This window comes from Branchiostoma floridae, chromosome 17 (assembly GCF_000003815.2).
Source record: "Branchiostoma floridae strain S238N-H82 chromosome 17, Bfl_VNyyK, whole genome shotgun sequence".
In the NCBI taxonomy this organism is placed as follows: Eukaryota; Metazoa; Chordata; class Leptocardii; order Amphioxiformes; family Branchiostomatidae; genus Branchiostoma; species Branchiostoma floridae.
The window spans coordinates 7256337-7261742 of record NC_049995.1 but is presented as its reverse complement, the minus strand read 5'-3'; the positions used below and the strand labels follow the sequence as shown (position 1 = coordinate 7261742).

The following is a 5406-nucleotide window of genomic DNA, read 5'->3' as shown; positions in this document are numbered from 1 at the left end:
TTAGTTGTGGGTGGTGCTGCAGTAGTTGTGGGTGGTGCTGCAGTAGTTGTAGGTGGTGCTGCAGTTGTTGGTGGTGGTGCTGCAGTTGTGGGTGCAGGTGTGGTACATATGTCCATTTCATAGCAACATTGGTATCTGACTTGATAGTTGTGACAGCTGTAAGTGAAAATTCAAATAGACAATCTGTGGTTATTTGCTGTCAAAAAGAACATCTCAAAGACACATTTATCTATATAATGAACTGTAATGAAGCAAATGTTTCAAATGTAGAGTCCATTCCAAGACACCATGAGGGTTTTTAGGCGATATTTATAATTAGTCTGAATCATTTTGAATAAAAGAATATCTGAGCCACAATAATTAAATTATTTTCAAAAATTTGACTAAGAAAATACTCATTTATTTGAATTTCTTTGAATATTTTAGAAACATTTTGAAAGTAACTGTACAAAAATATCTTTATTTAGAATAATTGTGAAACCTCTCTGTGATTATTTCACATTTACAAATATTTACAAAAAATGGTAAACCTGGCCAAATGGTAAAATTAGTTTATTGGCCCATAAAAGTAAGCCCTATTGTTGCATCTGTATATTTTTAGATTTCACTGCTGGGCACTGGTGGATCCTTTGTGGTGGGCCATTGTTGCATGGCACCCAACCATACTTTGCAAGGATGTGTGAATTGCTATCTTCCCAGCCCACCAAACCATTTACAAAAAATGGTAGAAAATGGTAGAAAATGGTACATAATGGTAGAATGCTGTTATCATTATTTAGAAACCATTAGAAGTATCCAGTTTCACACCATGAATATTTCCAAAGTTTTACAGGACCAGGGAAATATTTATAAAGTTGAAACAGTGTTAAAAATATTTCTGAAGTATCAAATGTCCTAGAAATATAATTACAAAACTTTAAAATCAATTCTAAACAATGGAAACAAACATCCGCATGGTGTCTTGGAATGGACTCTATCAAAACAAGTTAATTTCTTAGGCAACTTTAAAATAAGCTATTGTTACAATGAGCACCTGTGTCCCAACGGATAATAATTCCAAATCAAGCTCAATGCATATTTCATTCCCACTTTTCTGTACTGTCTACTGTGGGTTCTCCGATGTTGTTTTCTTTTAGCCTGTACAGGGCTCAAAATACCGACTGCGAATGCAGGTTAGTGGGGTCAATTTAGGGTTGTGAGAGTATTTCGGATGTCTTAACCTGCACCGGTTCATGTTCATAATTACGTTTCATGATGTGGATTTTACTAAATGTAGCTGCATTAACGGTAACCACCGATGATGTATAAAAGAAATAATGACAGTGGTTTCTGAACAGACTTTAGTATGATCAATACTTTCTAAATTCTGAGTGGTGCAGGTAAGAGTGGTCTGGTGCAGGTAATTTCCAATATCACCTGCACCTGTGCAGGTATGCAAAAAAAAGGTTTTTGAGCCCTGTTAACGTTATGTATAATAATAATAATAATAATTCATGTGGTCTAATGGATGATAAAGAAGAACTTAACTTAAACAGTAATTCTAAACTAAACTAGAAGAGAAAGGAACTGAAGCATCATGTATTTCTGTAAAATATATCATACACTATAATTGTTAACCGCTACATCTAATGTTTTCTTCTCTCTTTTTAAAACACGTGGAGATATATTCACACATTGCGTTTATCACATGATCATTTCTGCATGACATCAAGTATTCAATAAATATAAATGTGTCCTGCTTTGACATTTTGTTGCAATTACATGTATTGACTGACTGTATAGTGTTAAATAGAGATCGGCGCTCTTCTTTATACAAGGCACCGTCTAGCAAAAAATGTTGCAGCTTTCACACTTACTTGTATTGACACTGGAGACCAGTTGCTATCTCGCACACGGCTCCATCTATTCCCACATATCCATCAGTTAGTATGTCGCCTGTGTCCATGTCCATACACTCAATACCCATGGGTTCCTCGCAGATGTCATATCCTTCATCTCGTGCTGTATCGTCATCTTCACTTTCTGGGCCTGGTGCTGCAATTTCATCAACAAGAAACACGCTAGCCACAGCAAGCAGAGTTTATGAAAAATCAAGAATTCATTGGTGTAAAATTGATAAATCCAAGTGCCAAGTAGAATAAGTAGTACCATATATAATAACATAATGGTACATCAATGATATGCATTGTACATTTAAAAGAATCAAGATGTTAACCCTGAATGTGTAGAAAAAACTTACTTCCAGTTGTTTCACAGATGAATTGCCTAGCCTCATCACAGGATGCAGGAGTGAGTTGTCCATTCATGCTTATGAGGCATGGTGTAGTTGAGGAACCAGGCTGCACGCCCCTAATTAAAGAAAAAGAGAGTCAACGCAAGCGATTTGGTTTCAAGCTCATTAATCATTTTCAACCTGTTCCTCATGACTGTTGTTGCTCTGACATATAAATATTTTTTCTTGTATCTTGATTCATTGATTTGAAGTATCAGTATCTATGTTTTTTTTGTATGTAATATAATTGACATTTTGTGCAAAAAAAAGAAAACACCAGCTCTTAACAGTGACAAATCACCTTTTTGGCTCATCCAGACAAATGCTAGAAATCTAACGATAGTCACTATTTATATTTTTCGAACCAGGTACAGGAAACATACATATATTGTTACAGTAGTAATTTAGAGAGCTAAAAGTGTCTAACTTATAAACTTGAAAGTGTATTCTTACATGTATTTTCAGAGTGTAAGTGTTTTCAAACGCTAAAAATGTTCAAGAAACTTGTTGTAAGCATACAATTTCATGTATATTCCAAAGTAAATTCTTATCAAAAAAATGAAATTCTAGAATTATTCATTGATCAAATGAGACAATTAAAATGCTAGAATGGAAAAATATTGCCTCATAGATTCTTGGATGCAAACTAATGTCTTCCTCGAAAATAAATATCAGGTGTGGAAGACACCAAATTTTAAGTAGCACTTTATGCACTGACATAGGTCACTTATGAATATACTTGAAAAAAGCACACACACACACACATGTAACAAAATCGTAATCCTATTCTAAGATATTTTTGGACATGCTAGAAGGAGGAAGACATCAGTGGCTTCACTCTTGTAACGTCAAGAGAAGAAGAAGTAATCTTACAGCCGTTCAAAGATATCGTTGCCATCAGGACTGCCTTCGTCCCAAACCCATTCATTCAAGGTGTCGTCCCAGTGAGCACGCACATAGAACACGTCACCTCCATACTGCTCCATAATATGTCCCTGTATGATATTGTTTATAACACATAATTATGCATATACTGAGTATATGGTGGACACAAAAACCATACTGTTACACAGAGTACACTGACAATACCAAGTTTTCTAGAATGGCTTTTCTAAACACTGAACTCATTGGTCACCTAAATGGGGACCACGAATTTGTCCTTGATGATATCATGAGTAGACCATTGTGGACCAATGACCAAAAGACCATGGATATATAAAATAGTTGAGTATAGGGATGGGTACCGGTTCAGAAAATTCAGGTATATGTCCGGTCCAGGCCCAGAGGATGAGATCCAGATGCGGACCTGTGTCTGGACCTAAATGTAATTGCTTGTGACAACTTGTGTACTGAACTCCCGGATAGTTGTGACTGCAATAGACATGCTGTTGTCTTTGAGATGCGTCTAGTATGGGGACTGACAGTTTTGGCGGTGCACTGAAAGTTTTCGTTTTTACACCAAGTTTGACTGTGGAAATTTTTTAGAAATTACTACAAACTAAATTTTCGTTGGAACGGTAAGCTCCCAACATGTAGACACCTGCCGATATAATATAGTCATTTTCTAATCAGTCCCAAATCCGGTTCACTGATTTTGTATCAGGTTCAGCTTTCTCGGACTGGTCCAATAAGAAAAAAAAACTGTTTTGTACTAGTTTTTGTATACTGGATGGTCTATCAACAGGGACTGTCTTTCTACAAAGAATCCCCACTTAAACGATGACTTTCTAAAGGCTTGGTAACGAATGAGCAGTATTGTATATGACTGTGTGGTAATTACCACTTCGTCCGGAGATGACAAAGTCACCACGGTGCCACCAAGACCCTCACAATATATTAGTGCAGCTTCATAGGGTAATGGATCATCTGGGATATTGTAGCAGGACAGCCCAAGAGAATCATCACCATACAGGCAGTCTGTGGGGAGGGCATGCGACAATATAGCAGTTAGTGCTGCACAATGAAAATCTGATTTTATAAAAAAAACATGGGAAACAAACTAAGTAACTGTATAACAAATAATGTATTACAACCTGCATCATTTTGAAATGTGCATCGTACAAACATGCCGACTGAAATTAAGCAAAGATATTGAACCATTAATTGGTCTTAAAATCAAATTATTTATAACTTATCATAAAGGAGAGGATAGTTTTACATTTTCAAAATCTTTGGGTCTTTATAACTGCAAAACAAGCTTTGTGTAGTGAATGGTTGCTTTCTACTCAGATCTCAATCTTCCTTGCTTGCTCATAACCAATCCATGTTTGGTAGGGACAATCTATACAAGTTACTTCTAAAGACACATGGGGTACTCTAGACTCTGTTTCTCTGTTTCTAGGGTAGAATGGTTGATAAAATGATCACAGAAACACACTTGTCCAGATCAACAAAAAGCCATGGATCATCAACAGCAAACATGATTTTTCATAAACCTTTACATTATAACGCTTATACCAGAATATGTATATTTGAATTTACATACATGTACATTGTACAAAATGTGACTAATTTTCTAGAAATCAACATAATCTTCTGACCATTAATGCTGGATTTTACGCAAATTGTTCAGAACATGCAGGGTCGAAAAAGAGTAGGGGCATGCCCCAGTGTGAGATGTGGTGCAAATCCTTTTGTCTGGAGTTGGTGATTCACTTCAAATCACATGGAGTTCTGGCAAACCTCTGTCTTGTAACAGTCATACTGTGATTTACTCCAAAAGGGAAACTGGTGTCTCCCTGCCTTTTAATCAGCTGCAACCAGCAAATTGCAGAGTATGCCCCGTAAGGGCAGGTATAATTCCGTCGTGTGTAATTTTTAGCACGTTGACCAATGATGATGATGAAGATCATCAGATTAAGAACAAAAAAAAGTTTATCAGAGGTTTACAAAATAATAAGTAGCATCATAAGTCTTACCCGTTGGAGGACAGTGCAGATCTATCCAAGGAGACCATTCACACACAGGCTCACACACTGTAGTGGCTGGTGGTGCAGCGGTGGTTGGTGCCGGCGTGGTGGTTGGTGCTGGGCATTCCTCAACCGGGATGCACCTTTGGTTGGTGTAGATTTATCAAGAAAAGTACTGAATAATCTTGCTAAATCCTCTACAACTAATTTACACGTACCATGTAT

The 5406-nt window shown here is 36.7% G+C and overlaps 1 protein-coding gene across 1 annotated transcript in view; it reads right to left on the bottom strand.

The window, feature by feature from the left end:
* LOC118405110 overlaps positions 1-5406 on the bottom strand; it is a 33726-nt gene that overhangs the window by 6326 nt on the left and 21994 nt on the right. The gene's annotated exons all lie outside the window — the stretch shown is intronic.